The 16,372-nt window shown below is 37.8% G+C and overlaps 2 protein-coding genes and 1 long non-coding RNA gene across 6 annotated transcripts in view; 1 reads left to right on the top strand and 2 right to left on the bottom strand.

The window, feature by feature from the left end:
- The window catches only part of LOC126183729 (uncharacterized), a 345,488-nt gene that overhangs the window by 157,596 nt on the left and 171,520 nt on the right, over nt 1–16,372 (bottom strand). The gene's annotated exons all lie outside the window — the stretch shown is intronic.
- Nucleotides 1–16,372, bottom strand: part of LOC126183728 (uncharacterized) — a 192,103-nt gene that overhangs the window by 4,535 nt on the left and 171,196 nt on the right. For all 4 annotated transcript variants that reach the window (XM_049925931.1, XM_049925930.1, XM_049925929.1 and 1 more), the window contains exon 2: nt 7,721–7,781. The gene's annotated coding sequence lies outside the window, so the exon portion shown is untranslated. The remainder of the gene's footprint in view (nt 1–7,720; nt 7,782–16,372) is intronic.
- LOC126183735 (uncharacterized) overlaps nt 1–16,372 on the top strand; it is a 153,633-nt gene that overhangs the window by 53,799 nt on the left and 83,462 nt on the right. The gene's annotated exons all lie outside the window — the stretch shown is intronic.

Here is a 16,372-nt window from a genome sequence, read left to right as displayed (position 1 = left end):
TGTTCTCCTCCAACTTCATCCAAGCCCATAAACAAAACTCTAATGTTGCAAGGTCTGGTGACCTTGGTGGCCAGTTAATTCTTCTACCTCTACCAGTTCCGCTATTCAGGTAAGTGTGGTTGGGATGTTCCCTAACATGTCAGGAGGGGCCCCCATCATGCTGGAAGTACACTGCAGTCCATGTGGCTTAAGGAACAAAGGAATCAAATTTCCAAAAAATGCAAGTAATTCTGTCCCATAATTCACTCTTCTAAAATGACTGGACCTATCAACAGGTTACCAGTCATGCCACATCAAGCACTGATTAAAAAATAAAGCTGGATATTGGTTTCCGCAGTAGCATATGGATTTTCCTGTGAACATCAATGATTATTATGCATGTTGTTGATTCCATAGCACATAAATGTGGCTTCACCAGTGAACAGTATTAATGGTCAGTTGATATTTAACCAGTAACTAAATTCAAGTTGTGTGGCACTGAACGAATGTGAAGAATGTGGACATAAGTTTTCCACATCTAATTTCACCAAATGAGTGTTTGTGGGTCACAGATACGTGCAAAAAGCTGTCATGTGCTGGCAGTAGGACTACACTGCACCATTTCAACAATGTGTTGCTGTTCCTGCACAGGTTGTTGAACTACATGGTCAGAAGAATAATTACTGGAAGAATACCTGTTTCACGCAATACGGTGAAAACTCTCTACAATCAGGAATGTGACTGGTTAGAAAGTGCTGCCTGTACTCTTCAACAGTAGCAGGAGCACTACCAATGCAAATGTCATAAATGTACACCGTATCTGCATATTCTTCTTGTAGCCATGTCAGTGAAGCAAAATTAGGCAAAAAAATTGTGCAGTCACAATTTTTTGTACAGTAGTAGGAGGAAGTGACATGAACAACGTCCCAAAAATTGTGACCAGTGTGGTGTGAGTGTGGGGATGAAGGGGCGTTTAAAGGTCACGTTTTCATGGTTCTCTTGAATATCTCAAAAATTGCAATTTCTAGCAAAAATATTTCCCAGTATGAATTTAAACTACATTAAATTTCCTACATGAAAGGTATTCATTTTTTCTCTAGGACTGATAATTACCACATTACAGGGGATGGAAAAATAGCAATTATTAAAAACAGTGTCTTAACTACATACAATTATATTAAGGGATAATCTGTGATACGAGGGTGTGATGAATTGAAGGGCTGCGCAGAGAGGGAGGGGGGGAGGGGAGAGGGGGAGTATGGGGGCTGGAGGGTGAATGCATGATGGATGAGGCAGGTCACCAGATCGTGGTCATGCACTTCCCTCCTTTCTAGGTCTGCCAACTGAACAGCGAGTGGACGAGTCCCAACTCTCTATCTCTCTATCCCACTATGTCACTACATGGAATACAGATATGACTCTCTAATAATAGTAACACAAGAAATATATATGGGCAGACTGTATGTAAATCTCTGCATACTGTTCTACACTGCTACAGGGAAATTGATTCTTTTTCACCCTCTATGACACTGTAGCATTCTGCAGGCAAAGGCAACAACCCCACCCAAGCACGGCTTGCTTTTCAGTTTACAGACGGACTATACCTCCCCCAGCATTTCCACTATGTGATCAAAAGTATCCTGACACCTGGCTGAAAATGACTTACAAGTTCATGGCACCCTTCATCAGTAATGCTGGAATTCAATATGGTGTTGACCCATCCTTAGCCTTGATGACAGCTTCCACTCCTGCAGGCGTATGTTCAATCAGGTGCTAGAAGGTTTCTTGGGGAATGGCAGCCCATTCTTCACAGAGTGCTGCACTAAGGAGAGGTATTGATGTCAGTTGGTGAGGCCCGGCACAAAGTCAGCATTCCAAAACATCGCAAAGGTGTTCTATAGGATTCAGGTCAAGACTCTGCGCAGGCTAGTCCATTACAGGGATGTTATTCTCATGTAACCACTTTGCCACAGGCCGTGCATTATGATCAGGTGCTCAATCCTGTTGAAAGATGCAATCGCCTTAACAGAATTGCAAGAAGGTGCTTAAAACATCATTGTAGGCATGTGCTGTGATAGTGCCATGCAAAACAACAATGGGTGCAAGCCTCCCTCCATGAAAAACATGACCACACCATAACACCACTGCCTCCGAATTTTATTGTTGGCACTACAGATGCTGGCGGATGGATGTTCACTGGGCATTCACCATACCCACACCCTGCCATCGGATCGCTATAGTATGTACCACGATTTGTCACTCCACACAATGTTTTTCCACTGTTCAGTCATCCAGTGTTTATGCTCCTTACACCAAGCGAGGCATTGTTTGGCATTTACTGCCATGATGTGTGGCTTATCAGCAGTCATTCGATTATGAAATCCAAGTTTTCTTACCTCCTGCCTAACTGTCGTAGTACTTGCAGTGGATCCAGGTGCAGTTTGTGTGATGGTCTGAATAGATGTCTGCCTATTACACATTACAACACTCTTCAACTGTTGGCGGTCTCTGTCAGTCAACAGACAAGGTCGGCCTGTACGCTTTTGTGCTGTATGCATCTCTTCATATTTCCACTTCACTATCACATCAGAAACAGTGGACCTAGGGATGTTTAGGAGTGTGGAAATCTCTTGTACAGACATATGACAAGTGACACCCAATCAACTGACCACGTTTGAAGTCAGTGAGATCCGCGGAGTGTCCCATTCTGCTCTCTCACAATGTCTAATGATTACTGAGGTCATTGATATGGAGTACCTGGCAGCACAATGCACCTAATATGAAAAATGTATGTTTTTGGGTTGTCCGGATACTTTTGATCATGTAGTGCATATGAGCAGGCAAAATAACTTCACTGGGCCCATGTTTATAGAGTTATTTTCAGTTTTATTACACGAGTATTTATTTGCAATTGTTAAGTGAGCTATTATGTCAAAAAGGTCCACAGCTAGAGCTATCAACTGTGTACACATCAAAGAACCTATCCTAGCTGTAGCATGCTGGCAATGTGTGTTTGACAATGTTGATTTAATTGTTTCTGCTATCAATGAGGAAGACTTTTCAGAGCATGAGGAGTATCAAATGCACCCCCTCAGCCTCGGCTCTTCTAGCATCTGATGAGGCCCAGAGGCTCAAACTGCCTCCTTCTGCAACACAAGTATGTCACCTGAATGTTATGGAACTTCAGAGATTTCAACACAAGTCAAGCAATGCATTATGGCACATTACTGTCCTAAATTTGAATGTAACTCCTTTTCCATCAGAGATATGGACACCCACCCTGCAAGATATACTGTGGATATATGGTAAGTGGCTCCAGTCACTGCAGCCCACTCTATTACAAGTGCTAGATATACCAGTAACACACAAAGTTGAGGGAAGTGCAGTAACTTTCTGGTCAATCATTAATTCACCAGCAAGTGGCTACAACATAGTTACACAACTTTAGAATATGTTGCCAACAACAAGCAGTAGCAAGATACCACATTTACCAACCCAGTCTCTTTCCCACTAGCACCACATATGCCAATGACAACATCATACTTACAAATGAAGCATTTCTCAGCCACTGTTTATAGGAATCCATTTTACATAAAAGCTCACTTAACAACTGCAATTAAGTACTCACTCAATGAACTGAAAATACCTCCACTATATAAACACAACATCAGTGAAGTTACTTTGTCTACTTACATAAGGGAACCACAGATGAAACACTGGGGAGGTACAGTCTGTCTGTAAACTGAAAAGCAAGCAGTGCTGGTGGTGAAGGAAGTCACTTTTCTCAGAAGAATCCAGCTTCTCGTAGCCATAATACACAACTTCATACAAACTCAGTAAGGTGTGATAATGGCATCTTTGTTGCCGTAAAGGCTTTCTTGACTAACATCAGCTCACCATGTCTAATCTAAAGGCTAATTAACACCCATGAATGATACAGAGTGCATTTAAAGAAAACCTGATTTGCATCCCCATAGTGTCACTACTAGCGCCACTCTTATGCGACTGGCACAAAATTGCAAACAAACATCACCGTTCAAAAGTAGAAACATGCCTAACAACTTTTGTTTATTTCACACAACCCCTTGCTGGTGTTGCATTTTTTTCTGTCAGTGTATTTATTATATGCTGATTTTAACATTAACCTGAAACTGAAAACGAAGAAAAAATAATAAGATGTACCTGAAAATGAAGAAAAAGGAATAACCTGATAACTGAAAATAGAGAAATAAGAAAACTTTTAAGCAGTTTTATCTGAAAACTATTTTATTCAGACCTTACTAGAAAAACAGAGGTGTTATCTTCCCTGTTTCACATATACTGAAAATTGTGTTACTAAAGGCTATACATGTAAACTTAGGTTTTTCAGATCATGACACACTACTGACACTAATAAATTCTTCTATACTGCAAGTAGTAAAAAATAAAAAGTGGAAATGTAAAAGGCGCTTCAACAAAGAAAAGATGAATATTCTCATACAAATGTTAGCAAAGGAAACATGGGGAAATATAGTTTCAAAACCAACAACCAATAACTCATTCTATGCATTTTTCTCATACTTTTGTGTCACAGTTGTGATGCATTTTCCACAAAAGGAAGAAAAACCCTTACAAAAATCAATGTTGAACAAAGGAAAAATATGCAGTGGATATCATTTACTATCACAGTATCTAGTGAAACTAAAAAACATCTCAATCACCTCAAAAAAGACAACTTCACAGAATATGATAAGACATACAAGAAAATTCGTGGGAAAGTGATTAAAGAAAAGACAATGCACAGTGATGGAGTAGTTCATGACCTGGACCTCACAATACAAAATAAACAAATTCAGAGCATAACTGTAACCTAATTTTTAAGTGTGCATGCTGACAAAAATTTAGACTGTTCATGGCATTGCACCAATGCAATCCTCCTGTAGGAGAAGCTCAACTGTAGATTCATCCCTTCTGTATCCAGTGGCTCAGTACAAAAAAATTGTTACGTTTTTGTGATAACGAACAGTGCATCCCTATATCCCAGATGTTACAAACCAAGATTTAGGTACTGAACAGTTAGTTACTGCAACACAATTAAACAATATATAGTGCTTACAAGATGCACTGAAAAGATTAAAAACAAATACAAACAATAATAACAGAAGTATGTGTGCCAAACAGGGAAATTGAAATACACACACAGGCAATATATTGGTAACAGTTGTGACAAAAAATAATTACAACAGTTGCAGAAGAAGCTGACAGACAACAAATAAATTCTGTAAATTATAATCTAACTTCAGCTGCACTATAAACACCTCTGTGCAGAAAGTCAAGAGAATGTATTCAAGTAATAAACAAAGGAATATAAAAAATGAGTTGTGATGCTTGGTGACATCCACACCATGAGAAATCTGAAAAAATAAATGAATATAATACATCATATATGGCTATAGGAATGATGAAATTGAGTGCACCTTTGACTGAAATAACAAAAAACACTAAACTCACTCAGAGAATTATCTAAGAATGATACTTTCATAATCATGGGTGCAAGTAATGATGAATACTGAAAGGAGGGTAGGCATACTACACAGTGCTTTTCTACACTACTTGATCTTAAAGTGCCCAACATCACTAGTACTAGCATGCCTCACAGATAGGACCTGCAGGATGAATCAGTCATGAATTTGGAGCTTCCAAAAAAAGGTCTATCATAATATAACATTCTTTGAACTTTCCATTTCAGGAGAACTGTTTATGAAACACAGACACACAACAACACTGGGAAGTCATACATTGGCAAAATACTAACAAAATTAATACACACAGATAACCTCATTGAAATAAAAACAACCAGTTTCGACAAAAACCACATTGCGATCAGGCTGAGCAAACCTGAAACACCGAACTCCAAAATTGTTTGTGTTGAAAGTTGTGCAACTACCAAAAAACACAGAAATATAACAGAAGAGACATTTTTAGGTGACAAAACAAAAATGATAGATACAGATACAGAAAAAAAAGATCCACAGGGAGGAAAAAAATTAACCAGAAACATCTGAAGGAAGCTTCTTTCATATGCTTAGGTGAACATTGATAAAGGACTGTATTGTTGCCAGTTTACACGATCCTCCTCATTCTGTACAATATCCTTTGAGCATGGTGAGATACGCATTTTTGTTAGAAGTAACACGAGACACTGCTGTTTAAAATCCTGGGAAAGGAAAACAAAACTTCAAAATGTATACTAAAGAAATAACTTCACTAAAAACAACTACAATTTGCCTGTACAGAACCCCAAATGTGATCTTAGCTTATATTCCTACAGAAACTAAGACAGTGCATTCAATAAGCTTAAAGATAATAAGAAAAATCTAATGGTGTGTGATGATTAATTGAACTTCCAGGAAAACTCAAACAAAAAAATTATAATTGCAGAAAATAATTCCAGGCTAGAACAATAAATACAGGGTTTTGTGCCCATAATGGACAGTGTAATGTTTTCTATACCACAAACCACAATGCAAACAGAATTAACCACAGAAGAATGAATTCTAAGTGAAAAAATATAGATATCTTCAGACAACTGTTAGCTGAGGAAACATGGAATGTAGTATATCAGCATGGCAGAACATGTCAAAAGTCTGACAAATCTGTGGAAATACGTAGTAACTACTATAAAACTGCATTCCCACTGAAGGAACACAGGATATGGTCTAATAATAAAAACAAGTCTAGCTGCAATTAATCTTTCACGGAAAAAAAGAAAATCTATATTGTATTAAGGACACTGTGGATGTGTGATGAATTTCATGCTTACTGCAGAAAATACAAGTAATATTTTAATAGTTGTTACAGAAGCAAAAATGAAGGAAAATGACCTTTACATGCCACAAGACAAAAGCTACATCAAAAGTTGTGAAACAGCAGACAGGTAATGTCACTAACAGAAATGCCAATCTCAAGCTATGTCAAGATGAAGAGAAAATAACTGATACAAAGAATATTGCAAATATCGTCAACAACTATTAATAAACATATGTAGGCAACTAATCAGTAAGATTAACCCAAGTAACCAAAATGCAACAGCAACATCATTCAAGATCAACAACACTGCTACCTCATTACATCTGTACCAAATGAATAAAGAAGAAATTTTTATTGTAATAAAAACTTTAAAAACGAAATTAATGATCATCTAGAGTTGATAGTATACCTGATAAAATAATAAAAAGATGTAGTGGAATCACTGTAAAACCATTGACACATTTATGCAATAGTTTACTGACATCAAGGTCTTCTCTTCCTATCAAAAAAATGTAAAACTGAAACTAATATTTAAAAAAAGGAAAAACAGCGGAAGTTGTCAATTACAGGGCAATTGCCCTATTGTCCTGCTTCTCAAAATTTTTTGAGTAGGTCTTCCACAACAGACTGGCATGCTTTACGCAAAAATATCAAATTCTGTCCATAGCACAAGACAGGTTTAGAATGAACAGCCGACCGGCACTGCTACCTATGAATTTCTGAGTGAAATTTACCAGAAAGTGGACAATGGTGAATATATTATTGGAGGATTCCTTGACTTGTTGAAGGCATTCAGTATTATAGACAATGAGGCACTACTACAGAAATTAAATGAACTAGGCATAAGAGGCACACCTACTGTTGGGTCATATCATACCTTTGCAGACACAAACAAATAGTGAAAATACAACACACTGCATGCAACACAATTACAGACCAACACTCAGCTTACCAAGAGATTAAATATGTTGTTCCCGAGCACCAGTCAGACGTTCCTCCTAAACGTAAATGACCTAAAAACAAACAAATTTCAAAATATTTATCAGTTTGCTGATAACACAAGCTTTGGTTAACTTTTCAGATAATCACTTTGACATTTCCACATAATAAAGCTGTCCTCAACCCAAAGGTTATCTGGAACACTGCAGTGCATTACTAGATATGGTCCCAATGGAAGTGGTATACCCTTGCTTCCTCTGACACTGAGCTGACGTATGCAGACAACTACGCGACAACCCACAGTTTACTGTGGACTCCAAGCCATGGTGAATCTCAACATTTTTCAAACTAATGAATCATTGCCAGATGTGAAAGAAGTAATACGTAATAGGAAAAGGCCCAACTGCAGATTAAAACCTGGACCTTTTGATATTTAATCTGACATCTAGACACTGAGGCACACACTGCTTCCACAGCTCAGAATAAGGAAAATATTGGAATGAGTGTGATAAGTAGTACTTTGCCACAGAAAGAAGGGAAACACACTTGAAACTTTAAGGTGAATTTCATACTATTTATCACGCAGAATAGTATTAGAGGTGGTGGGAGAGGAACTATACAACGGTTTCTCTCCTGTAAAATCAATCAAATATGCCCCACAAAGGAAAGCAACAGGGTGAGTCAGCAGAGTTGTTCAAGATTATCTTCAGGTTCATCTCTGAACAACACTAAAAGAGCACTAAGGATCTATCATCTTGGGAGTGAGCTTTTTTCACACATGATATACAAGTATTTAGCCACTTGTAATGTCCAATTAGTCCTAGAAAATAGGAACAGGAGTAAAGTAATACAATGAAATTGTGTTCAACACCTTCACATAGCCGGCTTTCTGATGTGAAAAGAAGACAGTCTACTGTAAAGGATTCTTTGGGGTCATCATCAATGAAACTAATGAAGTGCAGGAAAATTGCATTACGCAGTTCAGTACTCGTATAGGAAGACATGTATAGAAGTTAGTACCAAATATTCAGCTGTTTTTGATAAATAACTTAAAATATTCTGTTTGCATGTGTGTGGTACTTGTTCATTTATATTCAGTCAGCTGTGCAACTATTAGCAGCAGTATCAGTACTCCAACAGTAATTCACGCATCACCCTAGCCAGTGTTGACTGATACCACCATGCAGCAGCACTACTAGTTAGTTGGTTGCGTGTTCCATTGATCAATCGCATGGTACGGTAGCTGTTATGATGTGGAATGTGTCAAGTGCACAAGAAATGCACATATGAAACAAGATTTTTTTAATATATAGATATTACAATACATAGTTAAAGATTAATATTTCTATTATTTACCCCATTCCCTTAAATGGCACAAAATGCATATACTATATTTATAGATTTATTTATTCCTATTCAAGAATTCATCTATGGTATAGAAGGAGTTGTCAAGGAGATATGATTTCAATTTATTTCTGAAGCTATTACGGCTGTCTGTCGGACATTTTATTTCATCTGGTTATTTGTCAAAAATTTTTAGAGCAGCATATTTTACCCCTTTCTGTGCCAAAGATAAGTTGAGTAAAGGATAGTGAACATCTTTCTTTTTTCTGGTTTATGATCATGAATGTCACTGTTTTCAAACTGGTCTATGTTGCTGAGAACAAATTTCATTAGTGATTAAATGTACTGTGAGGCTGTTATAAGAATTCCCAATCTTTTTAAAAGATGCCTACAAGATGTGCGACTATGAACCCCACACATTATTCTAACCACTTTCTTTTGAGCAGTGAATAATTTTGTCTGAATGTTGAGTTACACCAAAATATTATTTGGTATGACATCAGAGATGAAAGTATGCAAAGTGTGTTAGCTTATGAATTTCTATATCCTCAGAAATTGGCAATTATTCTGATTGCAAAAGTTGCTGAACCTTGCTTTAGAGGAACCAAAATATGAATTTTCCAATTAAGTTTCTCATCTATACATACACCCAAAAACTTAGTATGCTCTACCCTGTCTACTGACTTCTGTTGATGTGTTGTATTTAGTTCAGCTTCCTGTTTCAGATAGGAAGCGAGGTCATTCACATATATCAAGAACAGAAGGGGACCCATGATTGAACCCTGTGGAACACCTAATGTAATTTCACCCCAGTTAGATGAACTGGCAAACTTATTTAAATCACTTGACCCATATAAGGAAACTTTTTGCTTCCTGTTCTGTAGATATGACTTTAACCACTCATATGCTATTCCATTTATACCATAGAATTGTAATTTCTGTAACATAATGTCATGGTTCACACAATCAAATGCTCTGGACAAGTCACAGAAAATTCCTGTTGTTGACATTTCACTATTTACAGACTTTATTATGTGGACAGTGAAATTGTACATTGCTGTCTCAGTGGAACAGCATTTTTGAAATCCAAACTGTGATTTACTAAATATCCCATTACTGTTGAGACGGCTAACCACTCTTGAGTACATTACTTTATCAAAGATTTTTGAAAATGGTGTAAGCAAGGATACTGGCTGATAATTATTGACATCTGTGGTGTCTCCCTTTTTGTAGAGAGGCCTGACAATGGCGTATTTTAACCTGTCTGGTAAAATACCTTGAGTTAGTGATGCATTACATACGTGACATCAGCTGTAATTGCTTTACATTGTTTTCATATCTTATTAGAGATGTCATCTACTCCAACAGAACATTTATTTTTCAAAGATTTAATAATTTTACTTATCTCACAAGGGGCTGTTAGGTGAAACTTAATCTGACAATTTTTTTTCAGAACAGACTCTTCCATGTATTGCCTGGCTTTTTCTTTTGAACTGTTCTCACCCACCAATTTTTTCTCCTACACTTAAGAAATGGTTGTTAAATACATTAGCTACTTGTGTACTGTTGGTTAGGATGGTCTCATTCTCTTTAATAGTACATCTACATCTACATTTATACTCCGCAAGCCACCCAACAGTGTGTGGTGGAGGGTACTTTACGTGCCATTGTCATTGCCTCCCTTTCCTGTTCCAGTCGCATATGGTTCGTGGGAAGAACGACTGCTGGAAAGCATGTGCTGGAATCTCTCTAATTTTACATTCGTGATCTCATCAGGAGGTATAAGTAAGGGGAAGCAATATATTCGATACCTCATCCAGAAATGCACACTCTCGAAACCTGGACAGCAAGCTACACTGCGATGCAGAGCGCCTCTCTTGTCTGCACTTGAGTTTGCTAAACATCTCTGTAACACTATCACACTTACCAAATAACCCTGTGACAAAACACGCCACTCTTCTTTGGATCTTCTCTATCTCCTCTGTCAACCCAACCTGGTACGGATCCCACACTGATGAGCAATACTCAAGTATAGGTTGAACGAGTGTTTTGTAAGCCACCTCCTTTGTTCATGGACTACATTTTCTAAGGACTCTCCCAATGAATCTAAACCTGGCACCCGCCTTACCAACAATTAATTTTATATGATCATTCCACTTCAAATCGTTCCGTACGCATACTCCTAGATATTTTACAGAAGTAACTGCTACCAGTGTTTGTTCTGAAATCATATAATCATACAATAAATGACCCTTCTTTCTACGTATTCGCAATTCATTACATTTGTCTATGTTAAGGGTCAGTTGCCACTCCCTGCACCAAGTGCCTATCCACTGCAGATCTTCCTGCATTTTGATGCAATTTTCTAATACTGCAACTTCTCTGTACACTGCAGCATCATCCGTGAAAAGCCGCATGGAACTTCCGACACTATCTACTCGGTCATTTATATATATTGTGAAAAGCAATGGTCCCACAACACACACCTGTGGCACGCCAGAGGTTACTTTAACGTCTGTAGATGTCTCTCCATTGAGAACAACATGCTGTATTCTGTTTGCTAAAAACCCTTCAATCCAGCCACACAGCTGGTCTGATATTCTGTAGGCTCTTACTCTGTTTATCAGGCAATAGTGTGGAACTGTATCTAACACCTTCCGAAAGCCAAGTAATACTACCAACCCCAGTGATTACTTTTCCTGTCTCTCTTCTAACAACATTCCATATTAATTTGATTTTATTGCTGGAGTTGTTAATTTCTTCTCTAACATACATATTTCTTGATTTCCTTACAACTTTTCTCAGTATGTTACAATAATTTTTATAGTGTAAAACTACTTCTGGATCTTTACTAGTTCTTGCTGTCTCATACAGTTTTCTTTTTCTTTCTGAAGACACTTTAGTGCCTGTAGTAATCCAAGGTTTCTTTGAAAAGCGTGTGATGTTAACATTTAGTAATTTTCTTTGGGAAAAAATGTTCAAAAAGGAATATAAATTTATCAAGAAATATGTTGCATTCATCATTAACATTTGGCTCATTATATACATCTCCCCAATTAACATTTCTTAAGCTCTCTCTGAAGTGCTCTATAGATACCGGGTTGAGCGACCTCACACTTACTTAATGGTTTCCGAACTGTAAACCTTGTTAGGTTTTGTAAATTAATCAGTTGTGAATCATGGTCTGACAATCCATTTACCACAGGAAAAGCATGTGTTTGTTTTACATCCTCATGTACAAATACATTATCTATTAGTGTGCTACTGTCTTGAGCTATATGTGTAGGGGAATTGATAGCTGATTCTAAGTTATAGTTATATATACACTTCTAGTTCACATTTCCTATCAGAATTACTTCAGGGTGTATACACGGACAAGAAAAAATAAATCCTGGATTTTTCCCGGATTTCCCAGTTAAAATTACACTTTCTCCTGGGTGAAAATACACTTTTTCCCTGTCAAGTGACGGTATACTTTTCCTTGGATCTGCAAAAGTTATCAATCCTTTGAACGGTTATAGAAAAAAAAAACACGTTTTGGAAAGATCTTTGATGTGCAGCAACATGTACGCTGCATATTACGAAAGTTTAAATTTAAATTCCACCAAACGCCGCATGTTACTTTCCGAAGCATCAAAATCAAGATTGCAATGCGCTTTTGTAGCCAGTCCTAGCTTGTCACGTGATCTCGCCAGCCGATGACAGCTGATCTTCTAGCGTAGGATACGTGATGTAGTCAGCCAATAGCAAAATCAGTGTTAAGTAGCTCGTACATACAAATAGGAAAAGCTAATGGTTTAAATTAACATACACAGCATTACTACAAGAAAAGCAAAGCTTTCACATACAATATTGATCTCAGAGATTAGTAAGCTGCAAGAGAAGCTAAGCTTTCACATATAATGTTGATTTTTTTGCGCGTGTTACACTTTAAGGTACAACACACAAATGCGTCAGTAAAATTTTTAATAAAGACATAAATGTATGATGATCTGAGCTCGAAATTTTTCTAAATGTACGTCCTCAAAGACTTGATTTTTAAATGAGAGTCAAACGCTCTGTGATTTAAGAAATTCATCGTACATTCTCGCACATAATTCATCTTGCATAAAAGGAAATTTACTTTGAAAGTAACACTTTTCAAACAACCATTCGAAATATTTTCCCGTGACCTGTTAGAAATAGGTTCGTTTCAGTAGTGGCCACAGAGTGCCAGAAACAGGCGTCACTGCACTTGCGCATCTACGATGATGCACGAAGCCCGTATGCTCGTAAGTGTAAAACATTAAAAGATCTTACACTGTGTTATAAAAGAAACAAAACATCAGGATACTCCAAGAAGATCGGAATTTCGTGAACCATACTACAATGCGTAATTCGGCTTAAAGTGCACATTCGTATGTCCAGATTTGGACGTAAATTATCTTGAGTACCGGTACTGTATTGTCTCATGTTTGGTTCTTTATTATGGCATAATGCCATACATGCTAGAACATGAAAACACGCGCTTTTGAAATGCGGCGAACAGTTGAAACTAGCCCATAGTATGGATTTAAACACTTCGTTTCAAATAAATTGACTGCCCCAGCGGAAAAGATTAATAAAAGCCAAATTTCTTTAGCAAACCGACAAAAATAACTTCATTGTTCTGCAAGGCGATTAATGGCTGACTGTCAGAAAGGTGGAGATAAAACCTGAAACTAATAACATATTTTAGCCTTCCGTAATTATGAGAACGTATTTTAAGTCATTTGATAGCTCACGGCCATAGATATCCGTTTTGTTTTCGTTTAATGTGAGAGCAATAAATAAGAGGAAACAGCAAAATCACTAAACGTAAACACGGGTCACGTGGAGACTCCCCACTAGAACTCAGACCGCTCTGTGAATCAGCCCCGGATCTCCGATATTTCCGAACCGGGGCAATATTGGATAGTAGCGCCCAGCCACACGGCTGTAGCGAGAAGCGGGGACAGGTTCTTCCCATACTTGACTAAACTGCACATGCACAAGGGCCGGTCCGCAACTGCTCAAACAAATCTAAAGTAAACAGTTGTGACGTCACGCTCATCGGAGACAATTTGTTGTTAGGAAGCATTGCATAGTCTTCCCAAAGCCTTTGACACACTTTGCAGTTGGCAAACTGCTTGTATGAGCACTCTGTTTTATATGGCGTATTTCTTTTGCGACTTAAGCTTTATTTTCGTTTTTTTTCTCCTGATCATGTTTTGTTGCTGCAGAAGAGGGATACAGTAATATCCTTTGTTAGAGTATTGGTTCTTACCCGTCAAAATCACAAAAATTTAACTGAAAACAAAAACTAAAACAATGAAAAATTCCCGGAATTCCGAAAAATTCCCGGGTTTATCCTTATTTTCTCCCGGATGAAAAAATTCCCGGGTTTTTCCCTGATCTCCCGGTTTTCCCAGGTCGTATACACCCTGTTACTTAGAAAGTTTACACTGAAATCACCAGAGATTAATATCTTCTTTTTGTCTGACAGACAGCATAATAGGGAGTCACACTTTTTTATGAGCAGCTCCCAGTCTCCTAATGGGGACCTATACACTGTTGCTAATATCAGTACTACATTATCTAGCAGAAGTTCACACGCACAAACCTCAAAGTGCCGATCAACACAAAATTTGCTTACTTCTACAGTTTTGCATTTATACCCTTGTTTTATGAAAATGGCAACTCCTCCTTTATCCATCCTAGATCAATAAGTGTAAGATGCTAAATTATACCCACTTATATTGACACTATCCATGCCCACAGTTACATGGTGTTCAGACAGACAAGAGTATATCAATATCACTCTTATTTTTGAGGTCATCTAAACACACTAATAGCTCATCTACTTTATGTTTTAAATGGTTCAAATGGCTCTGAGCACTATGGGACTTAACTTCTGAGTTCATCAGTCCCCTAGATCTTAGAACTACTTAAACCTAACTAATCTAAGGACATCACACACATCCATGCCCAAGGCAGGATTCGAACCAGCGACCGTAGCGGTCGCGATTCCAGACTGTAGTGCCTAGAATCGCTCGGCCACTCTGGCCGGCTTTATGTTTTATTGCCCTGATATTTTGATGAAGTAAGTTGATACTGCCCCCTATTTACTGTACATGAAGTTTCTTTTATTCTATTTATCTTGATTTTCATCTGTCTGTACTTTGGCTTTAACCTAAAAAACCTGTCTGCCTGGACCCATTAACCACAGGGATCACTCCTTGTGCGACTGTGGACCCCCTTACAGTTTCTGCTAATACAGAAGCTAACATATTTTCCACATCCTATTCAGGTGCAGGCCATGTGTAGTGTATACCCATTGCCGGAGTACTGGTTATTCATCATTTTTTAATGTTTCTGTCAATACAAATTGATAAAACAAGTACTGCGCTACACTAATTTGGGACCACTCTATTGAACATGCATGTAAAATTTCACTTTAAACATAATTTTGTTTGTAACAGGGAAACAAACCAATGCTTTCATTGATGCAGGGAGTTGTATGAAAGATGTGATTAGCAGTATTTGTTTTGGCTGACTCCAGCTACACACTGCAAAAAAAAAAAAAAAAAAAAAAAAAAAAAAAAAAAAAATTGCAAATGTCTGCTGAAACACAGCAGAAAATTTACATGACGACTCTTAGGAGGGACACCATGGATGAGTTGTCTGGGTGTAACAGTAACTTCATTTATAGGCATCTGCACGGGTATCTAATGTGCATATAACGCAGTAGGAGCTTCAAATTTAACATCACTTCAGAAACCTGCATGTCCCTGGCTAGGTATCCTACTGTGGAAAGGAGCCTAATCTACATTTCATTCCTAGCACACCTCCACATTGTTGAAATGTGAAAGCTAGGTCAGATAGACCACCACGCTCAACATGGATCAAAACCGGGTCAAAACTTGTACAGTGGTTCCTGGGATTAGTCTGATCATATAGACAGATAGTGTGGCACAAAATGGTCATATAGGAAAAATTGTAAAACTATTGTCAGATAATTGTTGCTTCTTTGATCACTAACTCTAAAAGGATGAACCAGATACATTAAAATAATCTACTCAGTAATTTGGACAGGAATCTACACAACATGCAAGACAAACCCTTTTCCACACTCATCTCATTGTATTTAAGTGGACAAATCATTATCAAGACAAACTGCTGCCCTTTTTTCGGAATATAAAGTGCAATCAAGGAAAATGTGGCATAGCACCACTGGTACACAACAAGCAATGCACCCTGGTGGGTCCCCCTGGAGTTGCCTTTGTGTCAGAGTACAGTGCCCTATTCTCAGTCATGTTAAGAC

Source organism: Schistocerca cancellata, chromosome 4 (genome assembly GCF_023864275.1).
Source record: "Schistocerca cancellata isolate TAMUIC-IGC-003103 chromosome 4, iqSchCanc2.1, whole genome shotgun sequence".
Taxonomy (NCBI): Eukaryota; Metazoa; Arthropoda; class Insecta; order Orthoptera; family Acrididae; genus Schistocerca; species Schistocerca cancellata.
This window is presented reverse-complemented; position numbering and strand designations above follow the sequence as displayed.